This window comes from Schistocerca nitens, chromosome 9 (assembly GCF_023898315.1).
Source record: "Schistocerca nitens isolate TAMUIC-IGC-003100 chromosome 9, iqSchNite1.1, whole genome shotgun sequence".
In the NCBI taxonomy this organism is placed as follows: domain Eukaryota; kingdom Metazoa; phylum Arthropoda; class Insecta; order Orthoptera; family Acrididae; genus Schistocerca; species Schistocerca nitens.
The window spans coordinates 250280778-250299502 of NC_064622.1; positions in this window are offsets into that span (position 1 = coordinate 250280778).

Here is an 18725-nt window from a genome sequence, read left to right on the forward strand (position 1 = left end):
CGGGCAATGGAAACAGAAGCCTTAAAAATTGGCCTCATAGTAAACGAAAACAAAACAAAATATATGGTAATGTCACAATCTGAGGCCAGAAGAACCCCTAAAAACCTAAACATCAATGGGAAATGCTTCAATGGAGTGTCCTCTTTTAACTACTTGGGAGCCCTAATAACAAATGATAACAGTATTGGAAAGGCTATAAGGGAAAGAATACAAGCAGGAAACAGAGCTTACTTTGCAAATGCGCAGCTTTTCAAAAATAGCCTTGTTACTAGAAAAACTAAACTGCTAATATAAAATTCCCTAGTTCGCCCAGTTATCACATACGGCTCATAGGTATGGACGTTGACAGAACACGATAAAAATGCTCTAAGAAGCATCGAGCGGAAAATACTACGCAAAATCTATGGGCCAATAAGGGAGGAAGAAGGCTGGAGAATACGCTACAATTCCGAATTACAAGAGTTAATACAAGGCGGGGACATAGTAAAATTTGTGAAATCTCAGCGAATACGATGGCTAGGACACTTGGAGAGAATGGCAGAGGATAGAATTCCAAAGAAAATGATGAAAGGTATGATCCATTCAGTTAGGCGAAAAGGGAGACCTAGAAGAAGATGGATCGATGAGGTAATAATGGATATCAGCAATATGGGAGTCCGGGGGTGGAAAAGAGCAGCAAATAACCGAGAAGTGTGGAGGAAGATTGTTGAAGAAGCCAAGGCTCACCAAGGGCTGTAGAGCTACTGAAGAAGAAGAAGAAGAAGTTATGTGAGGAATGTAAATAGTGAAAAGTTTAAAGTCTTCGGCATGAGTACTAAAAGGAACTAATTTCGGTTACATGATAAATCACACAAACAGAAAGGAAGTATCACAAGCTGCGACACTGTCGCGAAAAAAACAGTGACTCGAATATAGCATAAATTTCCTTTACTTTACGTCTACGGTCACAAATTTTTAGTCATCAGATACCGGTTATCTGCATTATAAAAACATGTGCTAAGATACTGGACCCGTAGTGGAATTGTCACTATGACCACTATGGCTCCAGTATGTATATATATTAATGGAACTGTCACTAGGGCCACTATGGCTCCAGTATGTATATATATTAATGGAACTGTCACTAGGGCCACTATGGCTCCAGTATATTACGATATGCTTTTATAAAATAGATCTGAAGATGGCCATTATAGACCGAAACCGGTAGTCTGATGAAAAAAAAATTGTGACCATAGAGGTAAAGTACAGGAAATTTAGAAAGGAGGTCTCTCGTTAGTTGTTTTACTCATTGCTGAGTGTCGTGACGTCATTTCCTCATTCATTCTTTCGTAGTTGAAACTTCAGACAGATGTCTCCCTCCACAGCTATCTTCGGCCTTTCTTAATATGATGTGAAGAGACAGGTTCGTAATCTTCTTCGCTTGATCCATCTGCTACTCTCCCACGTGGACTACTGCCCTCAGTTTTTCCCTGGACGATGGTCTTCTCTAAATTATCGCCTTTCCTTATTAATATGTGCCTAAGGAACTGAAGATATCTTTGGTTGACACGAGAAGATAACCTTCTTGTGATTTTAAGTTCTTCTACTGTTGAAACATTTGTTCCTTTTTGCGCCCAAGGTACACGTAGCATTCTCCGCCAACACCACATCTCGAAGGCACCAATGCGGCTCTTAAAGCAAGTAAAGGAAATAAATTCAGCTAAATACTTAGGGTTTATAGGTACGAATAACTTTAATTGGAACCATCGAATAGATAATGTTGTGTGGAGAACTAACCAAAGACTACGTTTTATTGGCACTACACTTGTCCGTCCTCTCTGGTGTACTGCTGCGTGCTGTGGGATCCTCCTCAGATAGGATTGACAGAGGGCTTCGAAGAGTTTCAAAGAAGGGCAGCTCGTTTTGTACGATGGCTAAACAGGGGAGAGAGTGCCACGGTAGGGAAAAATGATCATTATAATGAAATAAGAAATATCTGAACTCGCACAGGAAGATTTAACTGTTCGTTATTCCCGCGCCCTGTTAGAGAGTGGAACGGTAGAGAAATAGCTTGAAGGTGGTTCAATGAATCCTCTGCCAGGCATTCATTTGTGAATTGCAGAATAGGTCATGTCGATGTAGATGTAGATGAAGATGCCTACACAGGATGGATTAGCATGGAGAGCTGAATCAAACTAGTCGCCGGAATGGAGACCACAACAGTAACAACAATCAACACTTGTTCAGAGTGCAGAACTTACCTTATTGACATATATTTGATGAAACTGCAGTAATCGTAAACTGCATCCTATATCTATGCTAAACGCCAAAGACGGTACATTATGGAAAACACCTTGGTCAATACAATAGAAATAAAGAAAATAGAAAAGCGCTGGAAGTACTATTTTCAGAAAAATACTTTATCACCAATGAACTGTCACATAAAATTCTCCTTCTAAAATAATGACATCATGACAAATGAAGAAACCTGCTTTTGGTAAGTCCTAATTGTTCTTATTTAGATGGTCCTACAGGATATGTAGTCCACCTCCGCATTTGAGTCGTCAAAGAGGATGGCTGCGTTGCGAAGGGTCTGGGTTCGATTACCGATACCGACGAAGGATTTTTCTTTGGAAGGAGGGCCTGGTACGAGGTACACTCAGCCTCATGGTACCAACTGAGGAGCTACATGTATGATAAGTAGGGCTCCACGGTCTGGCAAGTCGGCAAAACGGCCGGGAGAGCGGTGTGTTAACCACATTCCCCTTCATACCGCATCTGCATGACGCCGCAAGGCAAAGGATGAGTCGGCACTCGGTAGACATCTCTTTGGCCTTCAAGGCCTGGACGAGGATCTCGTTAAGGATATGTGAGACTCCTTAAGTGCGTGGACCGCAGTCTGAAACATTAAATCGACTTTTATACAATGGCTGAACAGAAATCGAAGGATTACTTTGCCTCAGTATTTTCATGCATTTTTGATCTTGAGAAGGCAGAAAGGCCAGAATGGAAGGTCCAGTTTATGACGTCATTAGACACTCAGCACAAGCTCGGTTTCGGAAACGACGGATTCGGTAGATGTGATGTTCCGTATATTTCGGCAGTATAAAAAGAGGTACTCTATACGCCAAATAAACAATAGTATGAAAATTATATAAATTAAACCGTAATAAAAGAAAATAAATCACTCACCAGCGGATTTAAAACGCTGCAAAATCCTCACAATCATCATCTAAGGAAAGAAGCAGTTCAAGTACATCCTCACTTTCGTTGATGAGCCGGCTGGGGTGGCCGTGCGGTTCTAGGCGCTACAGTCTGGAACCGCGTGACCGCTACGGTCGCAGGTTCGAATCCTGCCTCGGGCATGGATGTGTGTGATGTCCTTAGGTTAGTTAGGTTTAAATAGTTCTAAATTCTAGGGGACTGATGACCTTAGAAGTTAAGTCCCATAGTCCTCAGAGCCATTTTTCGTTGTTGAGAAGCCCGCCATAAGGGTCCCATTCTGCAGCTTGTGAATCGATTTCCGCTTCGTCAGCAGTATCCAATAAGAAATCGTCCTCATTGCCATCCATAGCACTGGAAATCCCACACTTCGTGAAGGATTTGAACACTGTTTCCGAAAATTTTTCGCCGCTCATCATCCAACTGTTCACGCATATGGTCTTTGTATGCTTTATTCAGAGAGACGTCTAAAGGTTGTAGCACTGAAGTCAAACCACTCTGTATGACAGCAAGCTTTGTATTGTTTCGTACTGTGTGATTTTTGGTATTCTCAGTTATGTGACTGCGAAACATATCCCACACCAACAAACTTGGTGGATTTCGAAGAGTTGCCTCGGTCACACACTTTTCATCTACATTATACTTAGTTCTCGTCCATTCACCACTTTTTGTGAAAATGCACAAAAATGCCTGGTGGAAATTTTATTCTAGGAATGGTTTTCCGCTTGAAAATGACCATAGCTTATAACATTGTTCCATCTGCAACGCATGTTAATACTACTGTAAACGTAGTCTTTTCGTAGCCTGTTCTTCTGACTTGAACAGTTTTTACGCCTTTTGTTTACACAGTTTCATTGCTTATCATATCGAAGTCCATTGGTGTTCCATCCATATTTGCAACATGAAATAATGAAAAGTGGTATATTTGCCTCATGCGAATAAAACACTTGAGAGAACTCGTTACTTTGAGGTCAAGACCTTTTGTAACTTCTGAGCAATTTTTGTTTTCTGCGGTATTACCAGAGTTTTTCTGCTCATCTAACGACTACACCAAACTACTGTTACTTTAAATTCTTTGGCGTGCTCTGGCTTGGCTCGTGCCCACTTCGCTGCTTAAGTCCTAATCATATTTCTTGTTACAACACAACAATTCTGACTCTGTTCTTATACTCATTCTTCAACGCTATTTACTAAATCTGGCAAGAAAGCTATTCCCCTCTTCATAAAACACTTTTTCATCGGCATTTTTAGTAGCATCTTCATTCTTTCGCCAATCTATTCTCTGTTATATCAAAACCCCTTGTTGAAACTCGGTTGTCCGCTTCTTCAGCCTGTTTTTTGACCTTTAATTTGAATTTTTGTTCATATTTGCGTCTTTTTGCTGGTTTCATCATTAGGTACATACGTTACAAATTTTGCGCCGATTACACGTACAGTACTAACTGTTTGAACACGCAACATAATAGTGAAAAGTGGTATTTTTGCCTCATGCCTCATATTAGTTTGTTATTCGGCACGAGCTTCTACGGGCGACATTATAACATTGCTGAAGATTGCTTTTGCTTTTTAAGACGTGAGCAACCGTACCAGTTATTTAATGGCACAGAGCGGGTATGTCCGCAAAACTAAACAGCCTATCTACATCTACATTTATACTCCGCAAGCCACCCAACGGTGTGTGGCGGAGGGCACTTTACGTGCCACTGTCATTACCTCCCTTTCCTGTTCCAGTCGCGTATGGTTCGCGGGAAGAACGACTGTCTGAAAGCCTCCGTGCGCGCTCTAATCTCTCTAATTTTACATTCGTGATCCCCTCGGGAGGTACAAGTAAGGGGAAGCAATATATTCGATACCTCATCCAGAAACGCACCCTCTCGAAACCTGGCGAGCAAGCTACAGCGCGATGCAGAGCGCCTCTCTTGCAGAGTCTGCCACTTGAGTTTATTAAACATCTCCGTAACGCTATCACGGTTACCAAATAACCCTGTGATGAAACGCGCCGCTCTTCTTTGGATCTTCTCTATCTCCTCCGTCAACCCGATCTGGTACGGATCCCACACTGATGAGCAATACTCAAGTATTGGTCGAACGAGTGTTTTGTAAGCCACCTCCTTTGTTGATGGACTACATTTTCTAAGCACTCTCCCAATGAATCTCAACCTGGTACCCGCCTTACCAACAATTAATTTTATATGATCATTCCACTTCAAATCGTTCCGCACGCATACTCCCAGATATTTTACAGAAGTAACTGCTACCAGTGTTTGTTCCGCTATCATATAATCATACAATAAAGGATCCTTCTTTCTATGTATTCGCAATACATTACATTTGTCTATGTTAAGGGACAGTTGCCACTCCCTGCACCAAGTGCCTATCCGCTGCAGATCTTCCTGCATTTCGCTACAATTTTCTAATGCTGTAACTTCTCTGTATACTACAGCATCATCCGCGAAAAGCAGCATGGAACTTCCGACACTATCTACTAGGTCATTTATATATATTGTGAAAAGCAATGGTCCCATAACACTCCCCTGTGGCACGCCAGAGGTTACTTTAACGTCTGTAGACGTCTCTCCATTGATAACAACATGCTGTGTTCTGTTTGCTAAGAACTCTTCAATCCAGCCACACAGTTGGTCTGATATTCCGTAGGCTCTTACTTTGTTTATCAGGCGACAGTGCGGAACTGTATCGAACGCCTTCCGGAAGTCAAGAAAAATAGCATCTACCTGGGAGCCTGTATCTAATATTTTCTGGGTCTCATGAACAAATAACGCGAGTTGGGTCTCACACGATCGCTGTTTCCGGAATCCATGTTGATTCCTACATAGCAGATTCTGGGTTTCCAAAAACGACATGATACTCGAGCAAAAAACATGTTCTAAAATTCTACTATACGACGCTTATATAAATACTCAAGGTCATTACCCGAATCTGTGCACGTATTATTAACAAGGTGATCACTGTTCTAAACTAAATTTGCACGCCGTTGATGGGGAACGTCTTATGGTACGGGCATATGGTAAAACTATACATCTCTGATGAAAATTTATACTTCGTCTTATCTGAAGGTCGTCTTATCCACCGAAATATATGGTAGTTGTACTGAAAGACAAATGATAACAATTTCAGAAGAAATGGAGCATTTATTCAAGAGAAAAAGCTTCACAGATTGAACAAATCGATAACGCCTTGGTCCAACTTTTCCCCTTATGCAAGCGATTATACTGCTTGGCATAGAAGGACACAGTTGGTGGATGTCCTCCTGAGGAATATTGAGCCAAATTCTGTCCAATTAGCGCGTTAGATCGTCAAAATCTGGAGCTGGTTTGAGGGCCTGCCCATAGTACCCCCAAACTTTCTCAACTGGGGATAGATCCGGCACACTGCTGGCCAAGGTCGGGTGATAAGCACAAAGACAAGCACTACGAAGTCTCGACACGTGTGAGCGGCCAGTATCTTGCTGAAATGCAAGGCCAGGATCACTTCTACATCTACATACAGGGCATGAAGAGCAAAATTGGTTCAAATGGCTCTGAGCGCTATCGGACTTAATTGCTGAGGTCATCAGTCCACTAGAACTTAGAACTACTTAAACCTAACTAACCTAAGGACATCACACACATCCATGCCCGAGGCAGGATTCGAACCTGCGACCGTAGCGGTCGCGCGGCTCCAGACTGTAGCGCCTAGAACCGCTCGGCCACTCCGGTCGGCCACGAAGAGCAACAAAACTGGGCGTAGAACATCGTCGACGTACAGCTGTGCTGTAGGGGTGATGCCGATTACGATCAATGTGATGATAATGTTTAGTATGTGGAGCGCTCAACTGCGTGGTCATCAGCGACGGTACAAAGTCTCAGTTTTTACACAGTCCGATTTTTAACGCAGACCAATCTAGCCACTGTCACACATGATGATGATGATGACGAAATGATGAGGACAACACAAACACCCAGTTCCCGGGCAGAGAAAATCCCCAATCGGGCTGGGAATCGAACCCGTGACTCCGTGATCTAGAGGCAGCAACGCTAGGCACTAGACCACGAGCTGCGGACGACAATCAATGTGGTCCTGCTATGAAAATGTATGGCAGCCCAGGTTTTCACACTACTGGCCATTAAAATTGCTACACCACGAAGGTGCCGTGATACAGATGCGAAGTTTAACCGACAGGAAGAAGATGCTGTGATATGCAAATGATTAGCTTTTCAGAGCATTCACACAAGGTTGGCGCTGGTGGCGACACCTACAACGTGCTGACATGAGGAAAGTTTCCAACCGATTTCTCATACACAAACAGCAGTTGACCGGCGTTGCCGAGTGAAACATTGTTGTGATGCCTCGTGTTAAGGAGGAGAAATGCGTACCGTTTCCGACTTTGATAAAGGTCGGATTGTAGCCTATAGCGATTGCGGTTTATCGTATCGCGACATTGCTGCTCGCGTTGGTCGAGATCCAATGACTGTTAGCAGAATCGGTGGGTTCAGGAGGGTAATACGGAAACGCCGTGCTGCATCCCAACGGCCTCGTATCACTACCAGTCAAGATGACAGGCATATTATCCGCATGGCTGTAACGGATCGTGCAGCCACGTCTCGATCCCTGAGTCAACACATGGGGACGTCTGCAAGACAACAACCATCTGCACGAACAGTTCGACGACGTTTGCAGCAGCATGGTCTATCAGCTCGGAGACCATGGCTGCGGTTACCCTTGACGCTGCATCACAGACAGGTGCTCCTGCGATGGTGTACTCAACGACGAGCCTGGGTGCACGAATGACAAAACGTCATTTTTTCGGATGAATCCAGGTTATGTTTACAGCATCATGATGGTCTCATCCGTGATTGGCGACATCGCGGTGAACGCACATTGGAAGCGTGTATTCGTCATTGCAATACTGGAGTATCACCCGGCTTGATGGTATGGGGTGCCATTGGTTACACGTCTCGGTTACCTCTTGTTCGCATTGACGGCACTTTGAACAGTGGACGTTACATTTCTGATGTGTTACGGCCCGTGGCTCTACCCTTCATTCGATCCCTGCGGAACCCTACATTTCAGCTGGATAATGCACGACCATATGTTGCAGGTCCAGTACGGGACTTTCTGGATACAGAAAATGTTCGACTGCTACCCTGGCCAGCACATTCTACAGATCTCTCACCAATTGAAAACGTCTGGTCAATGGTGGCCGAGCAACGGGTTCGTCACAATACGCCAGTCACTACCCTTGATGAACTGTGGTATAGTGTTGAAACTGCATGGGCAGATATACCTGTACACCCCATCCAAGCTCTGTTTGACTCAATGCCCAGGCGTATCAAGGCTGTTGTTACGCCCAAAGGTGATTGTTATGGGTACTGATTTCTCAGGATCTATGCACCCAAATTGCGTGAAAATGTAATCACATGTCAGTTCTAGTACAACATATTTGTCCAATGAATACCCGTTTATCATTTGCATTTCCTGTTGGTGTAGCAATTGTAATGGCCAGTAGTGTAGTCCTGGTTGTCGTGTGGTTTGGCGGGAGAGATTAGATAGGTACTCCATCGCTTTTATAGGCTGTCTCTAGACACGTTGTCGCTGGACATCGGGGCTCAGTTCGAAGCGAGACTCATCACTGAAGGCAATTCTACTTCAGCCAATGAGATCCCAGGCCGAAACGTCCCGTCACTAGAACACAAGTCTGATACCGCGTTGATATACTAATAGATCGGGAGAATTCATGGTGTGCCCTTGCGCACGTTCCAACAGTATAGCTCCTCTGCTGTTATTGTCACGCCTCGATGTCGACCACACTTATTGCGCTGGTTCCATACAAACGACTTGCGAATACTCGCCGCCTCACTACCGTGACGAAGTCAGCGGTGAAGAGACTAGTGACCGGCCGGTAACACCTATACACCATCTACAAAGCTGTAAAGCGACTAGTGTGCTCGTTTAAAGGGGGTAACTAACACGACTGCCTGATAAAAAAAACTGAAGCACTCAGAAGACATAAACGGATGTCAGTGTAATATCACACACGTACGCAGTTTTGGCCGGTATGTAAACGATTAGAGTTGCAGTTCTCTGTGCCAGGTGCAACGGCCATCAGAGTGCACTAGTTTCGTTCGTGTTTAGTGTTGTTAGCAGGTCTGGTGGGATATGTAAGGGAGGTGAATAACGTTGTATGTCGAGTGACCATTATGCCACGTACTAGTGTGAGACAGCGTTATGAACGAATGATAGTAAGAGCTGTCACTGGGTGTCTCTATTGGGCAGACTGGACGAATCGTGCAATATCCAGATTTGTGGGGCATTCTGATGCGAGAGTGTCGCAAATGCTGGACTACACGGGAAGGTGACAGCAGTCATACTCGTTGCCAAGATTCCGGGCAACCAGGTCTGTGCACCACCAGGAACAATCGCTGCATTGTGTACCAAACACACAGCTGTGGCAGCCAACCGAAAGCAATTACGACGGCGTGCCGAAAAGTCATGTCTCCGACTTCTTATGTGATAACTCTTAAGGCTTTTTAAAGACAACGCACATTATTAATATTCTACATCTTTATTCTTCATGTCTACACATTTACTTCTCAGCATAGTCACCCTGCGACGAACACTTCTCTCCTAGCGAGAGACCAGTTTGTTGATAACGCCACTGTAGAATGTTTGATTTTGTTGACGGAGCCACAACTTCAACTCTGCTTGCATCACTTCATCACTATTGATGTGAAGTTCTCGAAGGTGTTCTACAAGTTTTGAAAACGGGTGGAAACCGGATGGGCACTGTATGGACGATAATCGATGATAGTGAACCCAAGGCGTCAGATTGTTTCAGATGTCGCACAATACTGATGTCGATACAATCGTCGCAGTACACAGCTTTCATTCCCGTATGGATTTCAATGGAAGGCAGGTTATCTGGGGTTAAAAGCTCGATTACAGCACCCTGTTTCCCACACACGGACATAGTTACGTGACACAGCGCCATGTTACACCCTACAATTCGGAGCCATCTAGCGGCAGAGGGTTGAAACTTGGATCTGCGAAACTGGAAAGTCGTCATGTGCACGGCTTGTAATGCGCCAACCGATAACGGGAAAAGAATAAAAACTTGACATGCGCATGACATGTAAAACTCTTCTCTCCTCCCGAACAGGCCATGAAGGCCCAACTGTACTGACCGGCCGCCGTGTCATTCTCAGCCCATAGATGACACTGGATGCGGGTATGGTGGGCCATGTAGTCAGCACACCCCTCTCTCGGCCGTATGTCAGTTTCAGAGACCAGACCCGCTACTTCTCAATCAAGTAGCTGCTCAGTTTGCCTCACACCGCTTGCCAACAGCGCTCGGCAGACCGGACGGTCACCCATCCAAGTGCTAGCCCATCTCGACAGCGCTTAACTTCAGTGATCTGACGGGAACCGGTGTTACCTCTGCTGCAAGGCCGTTCGCATGACATGTAATGCGCCAACTGATGATGAGAAAAGAATAAAAAATTGGGAGGCATCACTTTTCATTATAGCCCCATGGTAGGCTCAATGCAACATTCCTTGTCATCCCGCACGACAGGTCAGAGATTTGCAGTATTGGGACTATGGAATTAGCGCCCCACGCATAGGGTGTCGTCAACACCATGGTGTGTTGCCGTGAGCGGGAAACATCGACCACTGATGAATAGTTTTGCACTGCGTTTTGCAATGATCCACTTTTCTTGCACTATCCTAGATGATTACCTTTGGTGAGAATGGCGGTGACCGTAGAAGTCCTATTCGTCCAATGTTTTCGAGGGACCTACCGTTGTTACTGCTGTGGTCACGGAGTGGTCAGCCATGAGGTATGACTCGAGCTTACAGCTGGTGCTAATTGAGGGAACTCTGATGGCAAAATGGTACGTCATGGGAATTTTGGTTCCTCCTTTATTACCTCTCTTGCGAGAGTAGAGTGGTCCCCTTTTTCAACAGGACAGTGCACATTGACAACTGGCACGAGTCTCTATGAAAAGGCTGCATGGCACTGAGGTCCTCCTGTTGGCAATAAGATCCCCAGATTTGTCCCTGATAAGAGGTGTATGGAACCATCTCGGATGTAAAATCCCTCCCTGTGCCACTATCTAGGATGTCAAGGCTCCGTTACGGAAGTGATGGGTCACGTTGCCTCAGGACAGGATGCAACGGATTTTTGACACCGTTGCCAGTCCAGTCAATGCATGCAACAGCGCCAGAGGCGGCGCACCGTCACGCTGATAAGTGACCTCATACGCCCAAGTTCTTTGTAAATTTGACTACATTTTGTAATCACTAAAATAACATCACATACCCTCTCAACTAGTGAATTTTTATTTCGTTCCCTACTTCCCTCCTGATGCTTCACTTTTTTTCTGAGCCATTGTACTCTATGAGCGGGTGAGCTTAGTAAGCTAATTGCGATGAGTTCCTCGAAGTACGGTCCGCAACCTACAGTCCATGAGTGGCTACGGCCGGCGCCGTTAGAGCCACGTGCAGGGCGGCAGACGATGGCTAGACGCACCTCTGAGCCGCGTGCCGCTCACATTGCGTCGTCGCCGAGAGGATGCTGCGGGTCCGGCGAAAGCCTCTTCGGATGACACGGCGCGTTCTTGCGCAACACCAGCCGTCGTCCTCGACTAACGGCCTCCTGTCAGTATTTATAAAAGACCTTCATCCTCGGTGACCTTTCGGTAGCACCTGAGGCTGTCGTACCAACATGGGTCCGGTGAATCCGCCGGACAGAGACTTTTCTGCTCACACTATCACTTGCTAACTCCGCTCGATAGTACTCCTACAAGGCGTACTGGTAAACAACAGCCTTTCTGGTAACGAAGAGTGTAGCAGCATTAAAAGACATTTTGATCTTGAATATCTGGCAGTCTGGGTCGCCATAAGTCACCACAACCAGATACAAAAACAGAAATAAGTAGGTAACCAAGGGATGAGAAGAATCGAACTCGCTCGACCGCATTGCAAACAAGTGAATAGGCCTTTACTTGTCATGGAGACTGTTGAAGTGGTGTCCTACACCGGTATGGCAAAAGTAACTGTTTGCGTCCATTTTTCATGGCTTTATGCAGTATGTGTTACATATCAAACTATTTTTATACAATCTGAAGATGCTTAGAAAGGATGAAACAAGTCACTGATATTGAATAATTTCGCAACCAAAACTGTTTTTATTCTGAAACGCTTAACCTTCTGACTTGTTTCATGCAGCTCGTCTTCTGTGCCAATCTTTTCAACTCACAGTACCACTTGCAACCTATGTCCTCAATTATTAGTTGGATGTATCCAATCTCTGTCTTTCTCTACTGTTTTTACCCTCTACAGTCCCTGTAATACCGTGAAAGTTAATCCATGATATCTTAACTGGTGTCCTAAAATCCTGTCTCTTCTTCTTGTCAGTGCTTTCCAAATACTTCTTTCCTCCCCGATTCTGAGGAAAACATCCTCATTCCTTACCTAATCAGTTCACCTAATTTTCAACATTCTGTTGAAGCACATCTAAAACACTTCGATTTTCTTTTGTTCCTGTTTTCCCCACAGCCCACATTTCACTACCATACAATGCTGTGCGATAACGGTACATTCTCAGAAATTTCTCCTCATGTTAAGGCCTATGTTTGATACTAGTAAACATCTCTTGGCCAGAAATGTTATTATTCCAGTGCTAGTTTGCTTTTGATTTCCTGCTCTCTCCTTCCGTCATTGGTTATTTTGGTGCCTAGGTAGCAGAATTCCTTAACTTCATCTACTTCGTGGCCATCGATCTTGATGTTAAGTTTCTCGCTGTGCTCATTTCTGCTACTTATCATTACTTTTGCCTTTATTCGATTTACTCTCGATCCATGTCCTGTGCTCATTAGACTATTTGTTCCATTCAGCAGATCATGTAATTCTTCTTCACTTACACTGAGGACAACGATCTTATTATTGATATCCTTTCATCTTGAATTTTAATTCCACTCATGCACTTTTCTTTCATTTTCGTCATTGCTTCTTCGATGTACAGATTGAACAATAGGGACAAAAGACTACATTCCTATTTTAATCGGAGCACTTTGTTCTTGGTCTTTCACTCTTATTAGTCTCTCTTGGCTCTTCTAAACGTGTGTATTACCTGTTCTCTCTATAGCTTACCGCTATTTTCAGAATTTTGAACATCTTGCATCATTTAACATTGTCGAACGCTTCTTTCAGATCGACAAATGAACGAGTGTTGATTTTTCTTTAGTCTTGCTTCCATTGCCAATCACAGCATCAGAACTGCCTCCTAATGTCTTTACCTTTCCTAAAGCCGAACTGATCGTCACCTAACACATCCTCAATTTTCTTTTCCATTCTTCTGTATATTATTCTTGTCCTCAACTTTGATGCATGAGCTGTTAAGATGATTGTGCGATAATTGTAGCACTTGTTAGCTCTTGCTGTCTTCGTAATTGCGTGGATGATGTTTAGCCGAAAACTCACTGTATCACCAGACTCATATATTCTACGCAGTCAAGCGCTTGAAATTGTGATTCACATCCTGAAACTCGGGTCGTATGTACGATTTCAAATAAAGGATTAATCAAGTACAACTGGAGCTGATTTACTCATCACGAGAAATTTTAATAACAGTTGTGGGTGTCCCGCAAAGACTATATTATGGTAGTGAAGAAACCCTTGGCCGTCTTGAAGGCCGTTGAGAAAGTGTCGTACACCGACGTGGCCAGTCCGAATCCTAATGTGGAAGGTATTCTCTTTCCCAGCATTTGGCAGGCTAGACGACAAGTGATGTACACGCACGGTTCTCTACTCTCCCTACAGTGTGTCATGGAATACGGGCACGTGAAACTGTTAACTGATGACCCGAAGTGGAGTTTAGGCCTCTTTAGATTGAATAAACGGGATGTCCCACAACTTGCACCGAGCGACCGTCTTATTCCTATTCCGTGGAATTTCCTGATTGTAGTCGGATAGCGTCGAATACTTGCCACGATATTTTGTCTGACAACCATTCAGACATCTTCAGGTGAATGTTTTGCATTGGTGATTGCTAGTTCACATCTCTAACTTTATACGAAAAGTTGGCGTTGAGATTCGTGCGTAAAGGCAGCCACTACATGAGCGACCTCTGTTGAGTTGCGCACCCTCTTCGACTATTTTTCAATTTACAGTGCGTAGGCGCGTGCATAATGGTGATCCTACCTGTTGCTCTCTGTTGGGATTGGCGCTCGCAGAGTTAAAATTCATATGCGAAACTTGATAAAATTAATTATTGCTAGACTTGTGATCGGTCATAAATTGTTTTATTTCGGAAGAAATTAAAAAAATAACTGAGTCCCACAAGGATCTCATCGAGGCCAAGAGTTCCGTGTCAGAATAACCCATGGAATGTTCTGTAGCGATACAATGCTCGGCTACGGCTGAGTTGCTGAGCTGCGAAAGGCGAGTGTGGTGTCCATGTTGATCGCACCTTTCACACACTGTGCACGTTGTCTGATCATGTAGACTTTGCCACACTGGAAAGGTATTCAATAGAGTCCAGCCTCCCCTATCCCAGATCGTGCTTTGCCGAACCGAGAAGAGTACAACTCTTTGTAAGTGGGCGGAAGATTACTCTGATGTGATGTTTCCTTAGGATTTTGCCTAATTTAGATGAATATTGCCGACTCCCGAACTCCACCGGACTCGAACCGCTCCTTCTCCTCTTGTGGGTGGTCACGTTTTTTCCTCCTCAAAGCTATACAGATCTGATGTGGAGAATATCCATTATCTTTGAGAATTAATTGTAGGTGTTCCGGCTCCTTTACAAGGCTGTCTCCATCAGGCACATGTGCCCAGTGCAACAACGCTCGAAGGACACCCATAATTAGTGATGGAACATTGGATATCTGTGGTAAGTTATATAGGACCAAACTGCTGAGGTCATCGGTCCCTAGGCTTACACTAACTTAAACTAACTTACGCTAAGGAAAGCACACACACCCATGCTCGAGGGAGGAATCGAACCGCCGACAGGGGGAGCCGCGCGAACCGTGTCAAGACGCCACAGACCGCGCGGCTACCCGACGTGGCAATTTGTGATGGGTGGTAGCAGCTAGACATCTGTCAATAAAAGTCTGTTTGCGTGGGCTTTCGGTAAATGGAATGTCATGGTTCCCTACTCCGTTTCCATTGTAAATTTGATATTCACCTGGACAGAAATCAGATGCTGCATAAGGCAGGACTCTTTCATCGTAAGCCCACCCATACCTCTGTTTGCAAGCGTCTAGATCCACCATGAATGGAATACTCTTTACCTTGGTAAAATTTCGAGAATCAGTGTCTTGTTCCTAGTTTGAACTCATGACTGGCTGCCAGTTCCTTCGTTTTTTGCGGAAAGCTGCTAGATAAATGGAAGTTCAAATCCTCGGTAAGTTGTACATATATTTGTTACTCTGCAAGCTCTGTGTTTTCCTTCACGATTCAAGTCGATTCCTATTAAATTGTTTGATTTTCGCAGTTCACGTGGACGGGAAGGCATCTACATATTATACAAGTGTAACAAAAAGGCGAGCTGGCCGGGGTGGCCGAGCGGTTCTAGGCGCTACAGTCTGGAACGGTGCTGCTGCTACGGTCGCAGGTTCGAATCCTGCGTCGGGCATAGATGTGTGTGATGTCCTTAGGTTAGTTAGGTTTAAGTAGTTGTAAGTTCTATGGGACTGATGACCTCAGAAATTAAGTCCCATAGTGCTCAGAGCCATTTGAAGCATTTTCAGTGACTTGTGTTCGTGTTGCTGCTCGTAGTGTCGCCGAGGCGATAAACTTTCCTTGACTTCTTATTACTATTTATTGCGTTCAACTTGTTACAATTTGTTAAGTTCAACCAGCGGTAATTTTTCTTGCCTGGTGGCTGCTAACGCCCCAGTTACCTGCCCTGGGGTAAGTGTATGTAGTGGCAGTGTGCGTTTCCTTGCCTTGCCACTGCTGTCCGGTAAGGCGTGTAGTTTTGACAGCTTTCTTGATTGGAGGCCGGTTGGTGATTCTTCTACTCTGGTGGTAGTGATTCCTTTCTTGTTCTGGGCACTCTAATCACAGTATTCTGGGGATATTGTGCAGACCGCCAGTTCTGGCTTTGGCGTATTGCTCCATCGTTGCATTTGGTTTATCGGACGTCAGGTAGCTTCAGCGAGATTATCATTAGTCATTCGTTAGAGTGCCACTAGTCTGAGTTCCCATCTTGTGAAGTGAATGAAACTCTTGGCTGCCTAACTCAGAGTCGTTTCCTGGAGCAACCTCTGTAGCCCCTTGGTTCTTGTAAGACAGGTGTGTCTAAAAGGAGGTCTGATGGCCAGTAGTTCAGTGTAACCGCTCCATCAGCCCACGCCTTCTACGGGCATAATCTGCCTCAGTACCCTGTAAGGAACTTATGTGCTGGTCCTTGTGTTTTATTATTGTATTATTTATTACAATACCTTGTAATGCCTACATTAAGAGCTATATATGTCTAGTTAATAGTTCCGGTCGCCTTTTGGAATAAATTTAGCAGTGTAGTCTTCAGTGGATGTTAAGCGTTGTGTTACAAAGTTTACCATCATCTTATTTCACCCGTTTGGTGATCAGTTGCTTGTTTTTTTAATTAACCTTTGCTACTATATATGCTGTTTTACAGCAGGTTTCTAAAATTGTTATATTATTGCTGATCCTGGCGTGTAAGGCCTTCAGCCGTTACTGTGTTCATTTGCCTTAAATTTCTAATTTGGTATTTGTATTTTAGCAGTAAGCCTTAAAACCTTATTTACTATCATTCCTGGCGTCTGATGCCTTCTGCTGTGTTTGTGGCAACTTACCTTTAATATTTCAATACCTGTAATTCGTAAGTTGCAGCGAGATTTAACAATTCTTAATTATTGCCATCCCTCGAATGTGAGGCATTCTGCCCAGATCACAGTGGCTTGCTTTAAGAACATTATCTGCTGCATCTGTATTTAATGGTGATTTGCTAAATTGTAACTCACTGAAAATACTATTATTTACACAGTTGTTTATTGCTTCATTAATAGCGTGTGGTATTTTTATATATTTTTGAGTCTGGAATTACTGGATTAAAATAAAGTGTCTGTAACTGTAAAAGGCAACCAGTTTACGGCAACCAGATTACGCCGGCCTCTGTGGCCGAGCGGTTCTAGGCGCTTCAGTCCGGATCCACGCTGCTGCTACGGTCGCAGGTTCGAATCCTGCCTCGGGCATGGATATGTGTGATGTCCTTAGGTTAGTTAGGTTTAAGTAGTTCTAAGTTCTAGGGGACTGATGACCTCAGATGTTAAGTCCCATTGTGCTTAGAACCATTTGAACCAGATTACGGCAACGTCCACAATTGTAACCGAATCCTGCCTTCCCCTGACTACCAGGTTTCGTTCAATTGGAACAACAAACCCTGGAGATGAACGTAAGAATTATAATTTACTGTACATTCAGCCAAACGTACCCAAGAGCTTATTTCGGACATTTCATGTAAGAAACGTTTCATGTTACGCTGGTACCTTCTGTTTCTGTGTGTGTGTGTGTGTGTGTGTGTGAAATCTTATGGGACTTAACTGCTAAGGTCATCAGTCCCTAAGCTTAAGCACTACTTAACCTAAATTATCCTAGGGACAAACACACACCCCCATGCCCGAGGGAGGACTCGAACCTCCGCCGGGACCAGCCGCAGTCCATGACTGCAGCGCCTTAGACCGCTCGGCTAATCCCGCGCGGCTCTGTTTCTGTGTGTATAACACGAGCACTAACATGGGAAATGAAGCATTTCTGGAACCAAGTCCTTACAACACATATTATACCTCTATGTGGGAGGGATGTTCTCTAAAAGTTTTGTCATTCCGTTTTGTTACACTTTATAAATACTAGAGGGTGAGTTTTTTCAGTTTGCAAAGGCGCTGTCGACAGCGGAATGACAGTCTATCGTACCCTTTAGGTATCGTTTGTTCTCCAGAATATTCGAGGCTGAGCGCGCCTTTTCCAGCAGGAGACACTGTCGCCTCTATGCGACGTGAGGGCAGTTGCTCAGATTTCCTGTGGAACGGTTGTATCCAGTTTACTCGCACCAAAAGTTTGTTTTTAGTGGTTCAAAAAATATTTGTTTGGAGGTTTTACAACGAATGGTAGGAGAACAGCAAATGATTAATCGGCTTACTCCTGGACGAAGCGCATAATTACACACGAAAACAACGGACAAATCGGTATCATCATTCTTGGACAGCAGCATAAGTTGGCGGGCTGTATTATTACCTGAACAGTTATTAAGGCTACCATGAGCTGTCGTTGCATGATTAATTTGGAAAAGCGATACAACGAGAAAATTAAATCTGAATTCGGAATTAAATTTAGCGGCTAATGAGAATAGTTGGGTCTAGCCATTGTTAGAAAGTACACTCTGAGACACACCACAAAGGAATCATCCAAATGGGACGGAAACTGATATATGGACAGACAAAGAAATGATTACTGTTTCAGAAAATTAGATGATTTATCGAAGGTAAAGAGCTTCAGAA